The sequence below is a fragment of the Mesoplodon densirostris genome, chromosome 9, assembly GCF_025265405.1.
Source record: "Mesoplodon densirostris isolate mMesDen1 chromosome 9, mMesDen1 primary haplotype, whole genome shotgun sequence".
NCBI classification, from domain to species: Eukaryota; Metazoa; Chordata; class Mammalia; order Artiodactyla; family Ziphiidae; genus Mesoplodon; species Mesoplodon densirostris.
In genome coordinates, this window is record NC_082669.1 from 75,497,800 (window position 1) to 75,516,610 (window position 18,811).

The following is an 18,811-nucleotide window of genomic DNA, read 5'->3' on the forward strand; positions in this document are numbered from 1 at the left end:
AACTGTGGTGAAGTTTACAGATTTCCAACGAGTATCATCTGATCCAGCTAGACCAAGGGTTAAGGGAGTTGAATAACCTACCCACATTTAATTCATTAGCTAGCTACATAAACGTGGGCAAGTCACAAAACTTTTCAGGTTCCGATTTCCTCATCTATGATATGAGTGAACTGAACTTGATCTTTGAAATTCTTGGATCCAGTTATGCAAATGTATTTCACTAAGTTTTAGTAATTTAGTCATTAAACAAAGAAGACAAACATCTTTAGATGTGTTGGCCCACCCAGCAGGTGACCTATAGAAGTCTGACATCCTGGAGTAACTCTCCTGACTATCAGGAAATGTCTCAGGTGTCATGAGAAAGAAAAACCACAAGATTATATTTTAGAGTACTAGATGGCTTAAGGAAAAAATGGAAGAACTTAGAAAGTCTTTCTGACTAATATGCTTATAAGTGGGGTTTTAATCATGACCTCATCACATGTCGACAGTGTGCTACATGAAGAAAGCAAACCTGATAAAATACTTAGGGGACCAATCATCACTGTTGCCATTCATCCAGCATGACAGAGTAAACTGCTACTATGGAGAATTACATTCAGCATAATCAGTGATAATGCTGTCTTTAAAATGGAAATCAGAACCTAGAGTAACAGCCCCCTTTTAGATTGAATGCATCTCTCAGAAGAGTGGTTTGTGCATGTCTCATCTCCAACAGAAGTAAAGTATTTCATTTTATCCAGAAACCTACTAGGAGAAACATCCCATTTTCAGAGATATTCTGTTGATGACAGTATTATGGCTACACAATATATCAACTGAAGCACCACCAGACAACATGCCACACAATGTACGTTGCTCAGCATAATGTTTCTAAATCTTTGTTTATTTGCAGCTTTTGTAACTGTCTGGAAGAACTATTGATGGTCTCAAATATCTTCCTATTCTCTGGTGGTCTTTTGAATGAACAGTGCCTGTGATCCTTTTGCTCAACACAGCAAAAGAGATCTTTTCAGTTATGATTAAGTAATAGTTTGAAATTCTCACAATTATATTAATGCATTTAAGTATACAGTCAATGCTTAATTTATTGGTGATAATTCTATTTAGAGAATAAAAGAGGACACATCGTTCAAAGAGAAAAAAGAGCTTTCAACTTGTGAGTAATTGAAAAAATCACAATTTGGTTTTACTTACTGCATTCATTCCCCGCAGGCTTAATTTAAACACCTTTAAGCTTTGAAAGTTTTTCCTGTACGCCTTCCTCATTGAGAAGGTAAAATCTAAATCTTAAAAAGTGTTTCATCACAGAGTCTGTGCACAATACAAAGGAAAACATAAACTCAATTTCATAACTGAATGTATCTGCAGGTTTCTTAGCGTCCAACAGTGAGGCAACAAGTTCTAATTCATTAGGTTTATTTTGTTCCTCTTCCTTCACAGAATTCTGAGTGCACTGTTGAGCTCAATTTTTTTGTTAAAATGGCATAGCTACCCGTTAGTAATTTTTTTCAAAAAATCATAACTTGTTGAAAAGACTTAAGAATAAGTTCAAAAACACCACTACTGATATTAAATCTGTTTTATCAGTCTTGTTTTGGTGCACAGAATCTGTCAGCAATCAAATAATTTTTTAAAAACCTGTGGGTTACTCTGGATTATTTTTGTGGATAACATAACAAATTCTACTTCCAAGGTATAAATTCACTGTTTATTTTCACTGATGAATTGCATTTCATTCAAGAGTTAGGTTTCTTGCAATAAATATTAACATAATTAACATAATGTTAATAAATATTAACATAATGTGGGAAGATCTTATAATTTTTCAATGGACTAGGAATCCTTGACATCCAAATGCTGAACTGAAATTGTAGAATAACTCATTAGGAAACAAGCAATAGCAGTGTCAAGATTTACAACAAATATACTGGATGTGTTCTAAAAATTAATATTAAGCTGCTATGCTTGGCTTAATTACTTTTCTTCTTCATTTTCAAAGCATATCTGTCTGGTTTTATGAAGTTGGTCTCCAATCCCCTCTCCTACAAACCTGTTTAATTAAAGTTTAACAGCTGTGTACACTTTAGAAACAGAATAATGATTTTTCTCCCTTGAAATACTTAATCCTTTCCTAAAATATGATCCTTCTGAATATATATTTAAAAAGCAATGGACGTGGAATAGACTTCCAAGAGGAAAACACTGACAGCTTAGGGTATCAGCACCATGTATTCAGTGGGTAGACAAGAAAGTAATTCCCAGGCCAGAAAATCCAAGGCCCGCATGGGGCACAAGCAGATCTCTTCCTTCAGAAATAAAATGAGAGCTACACAAAACAACTAATAAGTAAAAAGAAAATTAAATAAATAAGCAGAAGGTAAAAAATACTCTAAAATATAATATTTAATGGGTTTTGTAAGATTTCTGGATATGACTCTACACATCCAACACCCAAATAGTATGACTAATAAGGTAACACCAGCTATTTTGATCAGCGTTACCACTTTATCACCACACATGCAAATATTTATTAAATAATTATATATGTGTGTGTATAACATAAATTTCTGAAATGATGACAAGAATTAGAGGACAAATAGACGTGATGAATCCTTGAATAGTACACCTTTACATGTGAAATTAAAAAATAATAATACAAAAATCTGTTCAGATATCAGTAGCAAATGCATACAATTTCACACTATCAGCTTTCTCTCCTCCAAGTGTTCTTCCCAGCATACTGAAGTGACCACCGCGGAGGCAAGATCACATGTATTTTTAGGCCCTTCTGATAGATCCTTAAAAAGAGTCTGATTTCACCTCACACCCTGCCATTGTGCTCTGTTTGTGGTGCACATTCAATTAATGTGTGTTGAAGAGGCACATTGATGCAAGAGCAAAACCAATTCATTTACAAGAGAAGAACTCTAAAAGAGGCTTTAGTAGAGCATGTTATTGTTCAAAATATTTGCTTCCCACCCCTGAGGAATGGTTGTATATACCCACCCTGCTGAAAACAGGCATGGCCATATGACTTGTTTTGGCCAATGACATGTGAGTAGAAATGATACGTGCCTCTTTGAAATAGAAGTGTTAAGGTCCGTCCCATGGTTGCACCATGCTTCCTCTTCCATCTCCCCTGTGACTATAGATACCCTGTCAGCCTGAGTCCCTAAGGGAAGGAATCACGGAGCAGAGCTTCATGGAGCTGAGTGAGAAAAAAGCTATTACAATAAACCATTGAGATTTGGGGGTAGTTTGTTATCACCAAGTAAGTCAGCATAAGATGACTGACACAGGGCCTGTGCAAGCCTTTTCAATAATAAACAAGCACATCCTCATTCCTCTTGCTATGCAGGGACAATCCCTGCAGCACTGATGCTGCTGGAGAGAGTAAAGGAAAACAGATGGCTGGGACTCATGTTCTTTACCACTTGCTTTCCTTAACCTTCAGCAACATGAAAAACTAATGTTCAGCAATTTACAGAGTTTACATTTTTAAAGATAAGGAGCTGGGACTGATGCTAATTGGACTAAGTTGAAATATTTCCAGAATAAATAGAATCATTTCAGAGAGTGAGAGGCAGGATTGAAATTTTATAAATATTGCACAGGAGCCTTCTGCAGTCATTAAATATGACAAATCCTTGCTGAGCACATGTCTCAGTATGCTAGATTTCAGATGACTGGACCCTGCTAAATGCTGGGCTCCAGACATGAGTTGTTGCCCTTGACTTCAGGGTGCTCACAGGCAGAGAGACATATGTTCAAATGGTTGTAATACAATTAGATGCACTGTATACCTGTAAGATCAATAAAGTACTATGGCAACAGAGAAGAGGACAATCATTTCTGTCACAGAAAGGGTACAGGATTTTGTTAAATGGGTCGGGGATGGGGAGGTCTGCCAAGCACAGGATAACATGTGAGTGTATGTAGAGAGGCAGCACATTTTTTAAAAGTCTGGAATAATACAACTCTAGTACACTGTGTGTGTGTGTGTGTGTGTGTGTGTGTGTGCGCGCGTGCGCACGCGCATGCGCACATATACAGCTATCCTTTTCTTTTTAATTGTTCCAGAGTGTTTTATTTTATGACTGTACCATCATGTCCTTAACTATACTGACGTACCTTTAGAAGGCTGCAGTCTTTTGCTATTATAAACAATGATGCCTTGGAAACACTCCTTTTCACTCATGTGCAAGTCCATCTCCAGATGAATTCATAGAAAGGGAATTGCTGAGTAGAAGTTACCCAGGCAAAAACAAAAGGAACAAGACAAAAGGAAGGGTGCTTCCTACATATGCAATGGTATGTGAAAAGGTGCATAACTGCCATGAAACTGCAAACTACCAGGGTGGCTAGAACTTACTGGAGAAAATGCAGCTGGAGAGACACTCAGGGGTCATCAGATCATGAGGGGTAGTACATGCCGTGCTCCTGAGTGTGGGAGACATAATAAGACTAACATTTTAATGAAATCATTCTTGTGGAAGTGTGGGGGATGGATTGGCAAGGGTATATAATAGGGTAACCAGTTAGGATACAGGCACAGTAATCTGGGAGGAAATAACAAAGGCCTGGTAAATCATCTTTTGGGCACTGTGAAAGAAGGGTCTCCCTTGCTTGCCTCTTGTGCTTTCTCCTTTTGGGCACATCACATCCAAGGCCAATGTCTAAGATGCCTCAGGGTAAAGCAGCAGCTGTAGGGAATGACCCAGTGTTGGGATCCACCCTTCTACCCTGGAATGGGGAGAGATTCTTTGGGTGCTAATCCATCTACAAAAAGTTAGGTACGGACTGCTTCCTTCTTTTCTACAAAAAAAAAATACCTATTATAGAATTTAAGAGCTGGAACACATGTCAGAAATCTTTGAATCTCATTTAGTCCAAGGGTCCTCAAATTTATTGTGAGCTGCTTTCCATTTTCCTAAAGGTGTGAGATCCTAGGGAGGTCATTACAAAGAAAGTGGAAATGAATTCCTAAAACCTGACACTAATGTTGTCATCTGGAGATCAGAAACTTTGAGAAACATTCTGCTAGAACAATGCCACCCTCCATGTGGTAGCTATGTTGCCTATAGAAAGTACATAGACATATGTATGGTCTTCTACAATACAATGTTTCTAGATTTTCATAGCTTTAAAATATTGAGAAAAACATGTTGGAAACTTTATAGTGAACTCCCATTTCTCTATATTCATTAAACGCATAGATTAGCATTAACACACTAATAGCGTTAACTCATAGTAGATAAATGTATAAAAGTTATTTCAAAGAATTCAGGTTCTAAAGTTCTGTATTTTGGACCTTTAATCGTCAAAAATAAGATGAAATAACTTAAAAAAAACGTATCTCCTTAATCTATGAGAATGAATTAAACTAAAAGGCAAACCACAAACTGGAAATATATTTGATCTAAATATGACAAGGAGCTAACATACATAATATATTCAAACTGAGAAGAAAACATTTACTACCCTTTTAAAATGGCCAATTCTGGAAAAGACAGTTCTTAGAAAAGGAAATGAAAGATTAATAATTGTATAAAATGTTCATTCTTTTTAGCAATAATAATAATAAATGAAAACAACAATAAGAAACATTTTTTTCACTTTTCTATTAGCAAAGACTAAAATGATGTTAATACTCGTTGCTGGCTCAATGCACAGTGAAATTTTTATACTTTGCTAGCAATGTGAAAAGTAAAACTTTCATATAAATTTTCTTATATACTCCTTGATTCCCTCCACTTTATAACTAAGGATACTGCAAGTTTTAATAAAAAAGCATGATTTTTTTGAAAGTCCTGTGAGAATACTAGAGCTCAGAAACATTATAAAGTTAGGAGTCATTTCAATTCCCATCATGCAGTGAGCATTCTCTTGATTTTAATGATAGCTGTATTAGATTTAGAATTCAGGCTTGATTTACATAATCCCCCAAAGACGGTCCCAGAAATCCATTAAAGGTCACCTTAGTTTCCCATACATATACCAAATTCGAATCCGCTCATTCACTCCCTCTTCTATTATCATATTCCATGGTTTTGTAAAGCCTACTGCTTATTATACTTTCATCTCAAATAGAAAATCCTTCAGTTTGGCTTTCCATCTTACTAAACTCCATTCTAGTATATATTACTTACTCCTCTTCATGTGAGAGTAAAAGATTAAATAGCCATTTACTTTTTGATGTAAAATTACATCGATTATGTAAAATTGAAATTCAGACTGCAGAAATGTTCCTTGGAAGTATCAATACACCTGGAGATGCAGCACCGTGGGACTCAGTGTTTATCACTTCCTGCTCCAGGCTGCATATTAAAATCAGGTATTGCATAATAGTCAGGAAGTAGAATTTATTTGTGTAATAAGCAAAGTGGAAAACCTCCTGGGTTCCCAGGTGACCAGTTGCAGAAGCCTGAATTTAATGACTTGCTATTCATCATAAACCAAACATACAAGTTTCATCACACAATTTCCCCTTCTGAAAGAAAATATCAACAACTATCAGGCTCCTAATAATTAATAAATTTTTAATTATTTTCACTCCGATTCTCATTTGAATCACAACAAGGATGATCAATTTCAAAATCTTATTAGTTCTGCTAGCGTGAACCATTCAGATTCTCACACAGGATCACTCTGCAGTAAAAAACTCGGAAGACATCCCTTTTTAGTTTTTATTTTTTTTTGTCCACGCCACTGGGCATGTGGGATCTTAGTTCCCTGACCAGGGGTCGAGCCCACGCCCCTGCAGTGGAAGCTCGGAGTCTTAACCACTGGACCGCCAGGGAAGTCCAAGACACTCCCTTTTTAATGAATAATTTACAATTAATATTTCTGATAAACAAATATTTTCCAATTTTATAAAACTGCATAGACTTCAGTGTCAAAATCAACATTTTAAGTAAGGGAATAATTACTGCTTGTGATTATGATGCTATTATACACATCGGTATCTATCATAATGAGTTAGATAACATTTGAATATTTTCCATAACACAATGAAATGAACTGAGGAACTAAATTACTTAAAGGAAACAGATCCCCTAGGTTACTACCTCCTTCTCTGGACTCTCAGTTTGGTCCAGCATAGGCAGACTGAGCTAAAATTAAAGCCAAAAGATAATTGGAGTTCTATGTTGGGCTTATAAGATGAGATATAAATAGCATGAGGGTAATATTCTGATACAGAGCTTTTCCAACTGCAGGGCTGTTCCTTTTGTATTAAAAGAAACTATCTGGGCAATGAAATTTATTCTACTCTTTTATGAGCATTGGGACTGCTCTCCAGTGAAGATGTTTTGCAAGGTTCCTATAGTATATTAGCTCTTCCCCATCCAGCTCAAGACAAATATCTTTCTTTTTTTGCGGTATGCGGGCCTCTCACTGTTGTGGCCTCTCCCGTTGTGGAACACAGGCTCTGGAGGTGCAGGCTCAGCAGCCATGGCTCACGGGCCCAGCCACTACGCGGCATGTGGGATCTTCCCAGACCAGGGCACGAACCCACGTCCCCTGCATCGGCAGGCGGACTCTCAACCACTGCGCCACCAGGGAAGCCCAAGACAAATATCTTCATTGTAGAGGTCCACCCATGAGGCTTCTAGCAATTCCGCAAAGATCTCAAAGCAGCAACTCAGTATTTTCTCTCCCACTGCCCTCTGCCTCATCCAACAAATAATCAAAGAACCCATGGCTTTTAGGCTAATTCTTCTCTTCTATTTAAACTATTGGCCAGGACTAGAAATAAGTTTTGTATTTTCTATTGATTTCCAAGTTAAGGGAATAAAAGTAGATAACACAGACCAAGGGTTGGCAAACTATGACCTATGGGCCAAATCTAGTCCAACATCTGATTTTGTAAATAGATTTTTATTACACCATTCATTTTATGTATCATTGAGAGTCGCTTTCTTGCTACAATATCAGTGTAGAGTATTTCTGACAGAGACAGTATGGCCTGCAAAGCCAAAACTATTTCTTATGGGCCTTTTACAGAGAAAGTATACTGATCCCTGCTGTAGGTATAATAAGAAACAAATATCACAACTGTGAAATATCTTGCCAACAGGTAACAATGTGCAGGAGGAAGCAGGTCAAGATCCCAAAGATATAGTATAGCCAGCCTTTGAGTACTTGCATGGAAAGTTTTAAAAGTGTTTTTTCTTCCACCTCTTGGATTCACTAAATATGGAGCTATGTCTTAACCTAGCAGTACAATCAAATTATTTCAACAATGACAAAAATATGATAATCTAAAATGGGCAAGACATTCTGCTAAGCTCTGGGTTAACTCTGTGCTAACCAAATTATATCCATTATTTCATGCAGAAAATTAAATTACACTAAATTTTGATAGTGTGTTGAAATTCACAAAGGATTAGTACATACATTAATTTACTTCCTTTGGTCTTCAAAATAACCCTGAAAATAGAGAGATTTAAAAAAAAAATCAAAACTCAGAGAGGTCAGTAACTTTCCCAAGGTCACCTAGCTTGTAATCTCCTATTATCTTAGCTCAAGTGTAACACTCTTCTACTTTATCATGCTACCCCTTATTGTTCTTAGGCATCTTTAAAAAAAAGATACTTTTATAAGAAAAAATTAACAAAAATTTTAGAGCAACCACAACTAATTAAATCAATACCTCAAACACATCTGCTCCCTACATGAAAATCTTCCTTCAAACATTTTAAAGAGAAACCACGGTCAATGTTAAGTTTAAACAAGGTTAGCTGAAATTGCACAAAAATAGAAGAACTATCTGTTCCTTAATTATTAAGTAATTATTCAGCCTGAAATATTCTTGCATCTTCCTGGCATGCTTCTTAAACTTAGTTAAAAAGGTACTTTAAAACAATCTTTTTAGTTTCCTACTGAGATAATTATACTTATATGTCTTTTCAAAATATTTGACAGACTTACATTACTGTGAGCAGAGGAAAAAAACTCAATATTTAGTTCAAAGAAGTGTACAAAAGTTAGCATTTGTCTATATTTTAACTTGGAGTCCACAACTTCAGAAAGTAATACTACTAAGAAAGGTAATTAAGCCAGCAGCAAAGAAGGCTAATACACTCATGCAGCAGCCAGCTTCAGATGTGATGTACTTCCTGCCAGGAAGAAATCAGATTCCAAAAGAGCACTTCACATAATCTATCTATACTGGGGGAGGGGGATGAGACTAATGGCAGAACCGAGGAGCAAAGTCCCAAAGCCAGCCCAAGAAGAGAGAAAAGGAGGTTAGTGAAAAGCATAAAGTTAGAAACTGACTACTATCTTTGAAAGAGAAACAAGGAAATGTGGACGAGGATGGAGCCAGACCACAGCATCCTGCTAGGCTTTCTGTTGCAAAGATTTTCCCTAATGAAGCTCAGCCAATGGGTTTCCTACCTGAAGCACCCCAGTTATTTCAGTCCATGAACTACCTAGAGAGGCCATGACAGTGCTAATATCTCCTTTTAGATATGGCGAGTTTAGTTTGAAGAACGTTAAATAATGAGGCTATCAGTTAATAATTATTTTCATGTTCTCCCCTTTAGTTTTCTATAAGTGGTTTTGTCTAAATCATAAATCATTGCTACCCAATAATACGCCTATGGTATCTTTGTGTACGTTACTCCTAGGACTGTTACTTATTATTTAGGACTTACTAAATAAGCAATTCTGGAATTGTCATGTTTACAAGTAACTACCTAGTATAGACATATGAGTATACTAGTATAACATAACATACACATTGGGAAACATAAATACTTACAGATATATCTCAAGTATATGTTTTTCTTTATGGAGTATTCAAGGAAAAAACTGCTCAAAGATAAATATTTGACAAATCCTTTCAATATCCTACTATGAGACACAGATTAGAAGGATATACACCAGATATACCTCTGGGAATTCAATTAGGGCTAAGAGAAAAAAGGACCGTGACTTTTTTCTTCATACGTTCCAGTATTATTTGAATTTTCTGTACTAACCCTGTATTATTTTCACAATTAAGGAAGAGGCTGGAGATGTCCTCTTCATCTCAAACTTCAACCTGAAAGTTGTCTCCGACACAGCCCAACTCCTTAGGTCAACCAGATGTTCCTCTTCCAATGTTCCAGGGACCTTTGGCACATCTCCATGGTGGCAGTTCTTTCATTATGTTGTATTTTTTTGTTTGTTTGTTTGTTTTTTGCTATTTTTGTTGTTTTCATACCAAACTGTAAGCTTTAGAAGGCAAGGACTACCTATGGCTTTTTATAATCTCAGAATTCTGCACAATGTCTAGCATATAGTAAATACCCTAGGCACTCAATAAATGATTAAATCATGATGCCTACTAATAATAATATCTAATATTTACTGAACACATACTTATGTGCCAAGCGCTCTGCTAACCAAATTATATTCACTATTGCATGTAGTTCTCAAGAAAACTCTACAGAGTATGTACTATTATAATTTCTGTTTCACAGACAGATGAGAAAAATTAAGTTTAGAGAAATAAGTAATTTGGCAAAGTAACACAATAAGAAGCAAAACTGGGAAACGGATCAAGGAAGTCTGAATTCATAGTTTGTGCTTGTAACTTCTACATCATAGTGAATGAATAAATGAATGACTATGCATGAATGAATAAATGTGGAAGAGTTTCATATTTAAAGAAGACTCCTCTTCAAGAGACAAGACGACTAAGGTAGAAGATGAAACCAGAGAACCACCGATGGGGGTGGGGAGAATACCACAATAATAGATGTTATCACTGTTGGAAAAAGCAATTCAATCTAAATATTCTAGTAACTTCCAGCAAGTACTGCATCCTCCTAGGTGGAGGTATACATACTATGTTTCCAGAGGTAGTACCTCTGGAAATCTCCCTATATTGCTAAATTGATGACAGAAATGATCTCAACTTTAGAAAACCAAGATCAACATTTCTATATGTAAACTTAAGGTAACTATCACTTTGATAGTTAGAAAGAAATACCTATTGCTAGGGCATAGAGCTTTTATTAGCAATTCCATTTTTATTCATGGATATAGCAGTAGTGTGATAAATAATCATTTACAACTACATAAAAGAAAGAAATATTTCCAAAAAGGTATGGGTTACCTACCAATCCCTAATTTTTGATTAAAGAAGAATTAAAATTCTTTAGCAAGAAGAAGGTAAAAATGTTCAGAATATATTAATAATTTTTCAGGTTCACATCAGAGGGAAGCTGATGATTTTTCACAAATGTCTCTTATTTAGTGGTAAATAAACCCTTGGACAGACTCTGGGACACTTACTTTCACAATTCAAGCCCTTACCTATTAACTAACAGCACTGGTTAGATCCTAAGTACTAAGCAAAGATGTGCCATGCTATTTTGCTTTGGAAAAATTCAGGGTTCAAATTAAACCAGGCTAAAGGGCCTTAGAGCATTCTGAAAACTTGCTGTTCAAGTTACCAACAGCTAGGACCCAGTGTGTAAATATCCTTCCGTCCTCAGAAGCAGCCATCTATCTGGCTCCCATTTGAGAAGTATAAAATAAAACCATTATTTTTCATGCTCTAAAACATTGCCTTCACCAATCTTTATCAGGGTCCTGGACACAAGCTTCTTTTCACGTTTCTTTTTCATTCTATTCTTCCTTTTAGGACAGATACATTCCTAATTACTAATCTACCAAAAATGCCATAAATCAATGCATGGTCTTCAAAGAGAGCCATATAGACACATTAGACTTCTATTATTCAGAGCTTCTGCACCAACCATAAAAAGAAGTTATTAAACAGGCATCATTTTTAGTTTTACTGGGGAAAACTCAATTTAGTTCTCTTTTTCTTCCTATAAAGCTTCATCATTTGCTGGAACATAATATGTTTCAACCATCTGTGGTAGGTTAATATTGATTTCCCTATCTTTCCCTATCTTTCCCTAATAGCACATTTAAGATCAACAAGCTTTAAAATGTTTAATTTCTAGTGATTCAATGGATTTTTTTTTGTTAATAGCAGAAAGTTATCTTTAATAAATCAGGATGTTTTGACATTTCACAAAATAGTCTCTGGACTTGAAGAGGAATTATTATTTAAATATTTTGCAGTGAGAGAAGTCTCATGATTCTCTACCTCAGACTACTTTGCAATATCAATACTTGTGAGAGAAAGTCTTGCACTGTACTTCACAGCAGGAAAATCACTGTGCTGTGAGCACAACACCATTGATCCCACCAGACTTAATTCCTCCCGGAGGCCACAAAGTGATTGTTTTCTATGAACACTTCTTGGAATTCTCCTGAACAAAGATGGCCACAAACAAAACAAAATCAAATTATATGAAGTGAATTAGAAAGTAGATTACATTTACTGCTAGGGTGACCATTTGGCGCAGTTTGGGCAGTTCAGTTTATGCTGTTTATTCCAATGTAATAATTAATATCATCCCCTTTCACTCTCGAAAGTGTCCTAGCTTAGGTGATGAATTATATGGTTTCCCTCTTCACTGGAGACTAAAAAGACTATTCATTTACTTCATTGAGGTTGCTAACTACATGGAAGCCCAGATTCCAGATGTCTGTAAAGTGTATTTCATCAGGGACGAGGAGAAATGATGCTAGATTTCATTTCTGACTGGGCTGACAAAATCTGTGAAACAAAAATACAAGTGTCCCAATAAAAAATGCTGATGCCTTCGAAATTTCAACTGTGGTTGATTCATATTGACTTGCTGCCGTTTAGTGCTTTGTACTCATTTTATGCTTTTCTAAAACAGGGCTTCTCTGTGAGTCATAACAAATTAATGAGAAAAAGCAAATAACTATGAAAAACATTTTGGTGGAACTAATGGGTCTAAATATTACTTTCATTAGCTTTTGACTGTTCATGTTATAGATAAGATCCCCATTTGGGTTAACTTTATGATGATAACTAACATTCCTAGCTAAGCTATCCAGAGAATCAAGTAATTGCCTTGTGATTTTAATCAATGTTGACATCAAGAGAGAACATTCGGACCCCTGAATGTCTCCTCTTTTACTATATTAGAAACAGTCATCTGAATTCTTTGAACAAATACTTCAACTCTACTTTTCACCTTGCCAATATAATCATAATGACGGTGATTACAAACAATGTGACTACTTTTATGAGTCACTCCGAAAATAACAAAATCAAAGTAGTCATCATTCATGTCATAAACAAGGACACTTAACTACTGTTAGAAGAAGCTAGATGTGATTTTTCTCAAGAGAAAAATACTTTGACCAGTTAATTGGGTCAGATTGCCTCGCTTTAACCTATTCTCACAGCAGGCAGAGTGAGTCTCTAAAAACACCAATACAGACCTACTAGAGAATGGACTTGAGGACACAGGGAGGGGAAGGGTAACCTGGGACAAAGTGAGAGAGTGGCATGGACATATATACACTACCAAATGTAAAACAGATAGCTAGTGGGAAGCAGCTGCATAGCACAGGGAGATCAGCTCTGTGCTTTGTGACCACCTACAGGGGTGGGATAGGGAGGGTGGGAGGGAGGGAGGGATATGCAAGAGGGAAGAGATATGGGCATATATGTATATGTATAGCTGATTCACTTTCTTATAAAGCAGAAATTAACATACCATTGTAAAGCAAAAACAAACAAACAAAACACCAATCAGATCATACTGCTCCATGGCTCAAAACTCTCCACTGGCCTGCCATCCCACTAGAGTAAACACCTGCCATCCTTCCTATGACCCACAAGGTTCTGTGAACCTCTCAGACCTAATCTTCTACCTCCACGGTCTTCCTTCCCAAAGGTGCAACATGCTGGCTGGCGTCTTGCAATTCCTTATACTCACCCAACCAATGTGTATCCATCTCAGAATTGCATTTGTTATTCCTTTGGGCTGAACTGTCCTTCCCCAGATTCTAGTATGGCTCTCTTTCCCCTCCCCTCCCTTAATTTAGAAGTCTGCTCAAATATCTTCTCATTAGAGAGGTTAACAGTAAATATCCTACCTAAAATAGCAATCCCAGACCCTACCATCACGCTACACATCCTTTCCTACTTTATTTTTCTTCACAGCACTTCTAGCTCATGACATTGCATTATGTGCTATATGTTTGTCTGTTCATTATTAGCTTCCAACCACTAAAATGTAAGCTCCATGAAGGCAGAGACTTTGTCTCTTTTGTTCAACTACATCTCTCCGGTGTCTGGACTAGTGTTCTAAATGAATAGTTCTAAGGCCTACACTGTCAGTGAACTGATTACATTAAATATAACCTAATCATCTAGAACTATTTCTAAATTTTGTGTTGCCATGTTTTGGTTCCTGAATCTGAAGCCCACAGCTTTCCCACTGCACATGATATTTAAATCAATTTCCTCTGAAAGGGTATTTCATGCAGTGTTGGTAAGAGTATAAACATACACAAACCTCTTGGGAGGGAAATTTGGCTGTATATATATTAGAACTAAAAACAACAACAACAGCAACACCAAAACATATGTCGACTGAATATTTCCACTTCTAGATATCTATTCTGTAAGAATAGACACACAAGTTTATGAAGGCATGTGTACAAGGATGTTCATTAAAGCACTTTGCATTTTTCAAGCTTATGTTAACTTCTATAATTTAAACAAACAAAATATCTTCCCTAGAGAGTAAGGTCTAAGCAACTACTAAGGAGAGCAGATTACAGTCTAATTGAAAGTGAGGTTTTGGGTTCCCCTGGTGGTGCAGTGGTTAAGAATCCGCCTGCCAATGTAGGGGACACAGGCTCGATTCCTGGTCCCGGAAGATCCCACATGCCGCGAAGCAACTAAGCCCGTGCGCCACAACTACTGAGCCTGCGCTCTAGAGCCCACGAGCCACAACTACTGAGCCCGTGTGCCACAGTTACTAAAGTCCGCATGTCTAGAGCCCGTGCTCCTCAACGAGAGAAGCCACCACAGTGAGAAGCCCAAGCACTGCAACGAAGAGCAGTCCCCACTCGCCGCAACTAGAGAAAGCCGGCGAGCAGCAATGAAGATCCAACACAGCCAAAAAAATAAAATAAATAAATTTAAAAAAAAGAAAGTGAGGTTTTGAAGGGTAGTGCTGAGTAAAGGGCTGCTAATCTCACTGCCAGAATCTGGGAGGCCTCAGGGTACCTGCCATAACTACAAGCCCTTTCCAAGAGGTTCCTTATAATTACAGGGCTTGTACCAGGTAAATGGCAGGCCTAGACACAGCTGACTGGACCAGGGAAGGGCACCTATCCCAAAGGCACCTGATCAATTGGTTGACAGTGGCCTGTCAGGTGGACAGATTCTAGATCTATACCTCAAAGGGGCACACTCAGATTTCTCTCAGGTTGTTTAAACATGGGGCACACCCAAGGAAGTCAGCAGTTGACAATGGGGCAAAAGCCAACTGAAACACAGACAAGACAGGCAGAAGCAATGTGACAGCAGACAGGGCACAAATGTACAGAAGCCGGAAGTGCTGCACTGCCATTCCTGTTCTTTAGTGAGGCTAGGCTGCTCCTGGGCTCTATCACCCTTCCTTCCCTAGGTAGCTTTAAAATGAGTGCTCTTTAAACTATACTTTACTCTCTATTATTGTAATCTGAAGGAGTTTAACTAAAAGAACATTAAATTGAGGACTGGATTAAGCTTTTTAAGGGCTTAACCTTTGAAAAGATTATGGTTCCCTTTATAGCCTCTAATTATGTGCAATTCAAAATAAAAATAATATAAAACCCACAGCAAGTATAACCAAGTCCTGATAAGTCCAATTTGTTTTTCTTTGGTCATTTAATAAAATAACAATTTTTTGCAAAAAAATATTCTTCTAGAGACCTACATCAGTGCTTAGCTTGCCTGCTAGGTAAACCAGTATTAACCAAGACAAAGGTGGGACTGGAAAGTCCTATCACAGACCAAAGCACCTTGCCTACTACAAGTTAGGACACCAGCCGACTAATGACTTCCAGTGGTAGACAGAGAGCATATTAAAAAAATTTTTAATATGTTCTTATATTTTTAAAAATGGGTCACAGAGAAAAGAAGTAAGCACATGAGTAAACAGTATTTTATTCCCTAAATGTCCCTTAATGTTTTTCAATGCTGTTAGAAAATCATTATAGGAATATATTCAATTATTAATTGAAAGTCCAGGAAGGTTAGGATATTTAGGTACCAAAGATTCAGAGAAATGAAATTTAAAATTTTCTTTTAAAACACCAAATACAAAGGTAATTTTCTTCTAATCAATTATTTACTAGTCTTTAGAGGCCACACAGTAGAAAAGTCTTGAGCCTTGCCACTTCCGTTCTTTATATTATTCATTGCTGCATGATAGAGGCATAGTGAAGGGACCAGAAAGGGATGCATGTCCAAAGTGTCAGTTTGCAGGATGGAACAAAGAAGCTAGACTTTGCACACGTGGGTTGCAGCAGTGGGGAAAAAAGGTGTAAACCTACTACATTCCCGTATCCCCTTTTCTCACCCTTCAATCCTGTACCATTAGCCCTTTTTCTAGCTCAGCCTCTCCTCTGTGAACCCAATATTTACATTTACTGAGGAAAGCAAGAACCCATCCTTTTTTTCTGAGAGGTCTGTTGTAGGACTTCTGATTGCACAGAGGTTTCTTTTTATTTTTATGTCTGAACAAGCTTTGCAATCTCACATTGTTGACTGGTCAGCTAGTGAGCAATAATGATACATCTGAATGAAATTTGTGTTACCTTTGGATTATACTATAAAATGTATCTCTTGACATTCCTAGTTCTGTTAGATTACTTTAGATGAAATTTTTGCCTACTTTATTGATCTTTCTTTTGTTTTGTTTTTTAATAGCTTTACTGAGGTGTAACTCATATAACATGATTTACCCATTTGAAAGGTAGAACTCATTGTTTCTAATATATTCATAAGAGTTGTGCATCCATATGATGGAATGTAATCAATAATATAAAGGAACAAACTACAGGTGCACAACACGGAGGAACCAAAAAACACTATGCTAAGTGAAAGAAACCAGGTACAAAGGACTATATATTGTATATTACCATGTAAGTAAAATTTCTAGAAAATGCTAACCTATAGAGACAGAAAGCAGATCCATGGTTGTGTGGCACTGGCAACGGGGAATGATGGGAACCAGAGTTAAGGGCAAATCAGGTGAGGGAATGTTTGAGGGTAATAGGAAGGCTCAAAAACTAGATTGCAGTGAGGGTTGCACAACTGTATACATTTATATTAAAGCTCACTGAACTGTATATTTAAAATGGGTGAATTATATATATGTATGTAAATTATACCTCAATAAAGATTTTTTTAACATCTTTATTGGAGTATAATTGCTTTACAATGGTGTGTTAGTTTCTGCTTTATAATTGAATAAAGATTTTAGAAGAAAAAAAGACCAAACAAATACTCATGGATATAAACTAAACATACCATACGTCGATAGCTCCATTGATACCATGCAGGCTATTAATGATTACTTAATCTGGACATGAAAATGTTTGCCATTCATTACTGCATCAGCAAGTTCTCAAACTGTTTGGTCTGAGGACACCCTTACACTCTTAAAAATAACTGAGGTCTCAAAGAACTTTTACGTGTATATTAGATGTCAATATTTATCATATTAGAAATTAAAATGAAGAACTAAAAAAATCTTTAGTGATTCAATGTAAAATAACAATAATAAACTTGTATGTTAACACAAAGAACATATTTAATGAGAAGTATAGTTGTTTTCCAAAACAAGAGAAAAAATAGTAAGAAGAGTGGCTTTTTTTTTTTTTTTTTACATGTTTGGCAATCTTTTTAGTATCTGGCTTAATAGAAGACAGCCACATTCTCTTATCTGCTCCTGCCTTCAATCTGCTGCAATATCATACATCATGTAGCCTCTGGAAAACTCCACTGTACACTCATGAGAAATGGCAATGAAAAGGCAAATAACACCTTAGTATTACTAGGAAAGTAGTTTTGATCTCACAGAACCCCACAAAGGGTCTTGGAAACTCCTAGTGGTCTTTGGGCCATCCTTTGAGAACTGTTGGTCTAGATTCTGCTCTAGACCATTTTAATTAAGGTTCATTTTAATGAGATTGCTTAAACTGTATTGTCAGTAATACAAGCTTTTTGGGAAAATAGGATTAAAAAACTTTCTGAATATAGTTTTCAAAGTATATTTAATCCCACATTGTATAGACTTGGCTGTAACTTAAAGTAAGCAATCAGTATGAGACATATCAGGCTACATGAATATTTACTTGTTGAATCTCAAACATTATTCTAGACTTATCAGCAAGTAGAATAAATAAGATGTTACTACACATTGTTAGAACACCTGATTGTTACAATGTTATTTTTTAAAGCTACTGTTTTTTTCACTGAATCAGAAGCTTCTGTTTCACATTCTTTTCCATCTTCCCCCATCTCTATTAATAATAAAAGCTCCCCCTTAGTTCCTGTGTTTGCTTCTAAAATAACAAAATGTTATTGAATTTTTTCTAAAATGAACCTTGACATCATAACCTAAAACAATCATACTAATTTCAATACCTGAAAAACAGTTATTTAATGGTCTTTTTATAAAATGTGGTTAATTTCAGCTTAATTAATATTTATTTCTCTTGTGCTTCCCAGTAAAGGATAACAATACCATCAGTCAGTTTATTTACCTGTTATATCCTGAAATGGTTGATGATACTCACTAAAGATGTACCAGTTCATTTTGAAAGTCTCCAAAGGTTTGAAGACTTCAGAGACAACTCTTTGGATTGAAATGTACTTTCCATGTGATGTGATTTAAAACTCAAAAAAAATCTAGAT

The 18,811-nt window shown here is 36.4% G+C and overlaps 1 protein-coding gene across 1 annotated transcript in view; it reads right to left on the reverse strand.

The window, feature by feature from the left end:
- Positions 1 to 18,811, reverse strand: part of IMMP2L (inner mitochondrial membrane peptidase subunit 2) — a 901,323-nt gene that overhangs the window by 260,499 nt on the left and 622,013 nt on the right. The window lies entirely within an intron of this gene.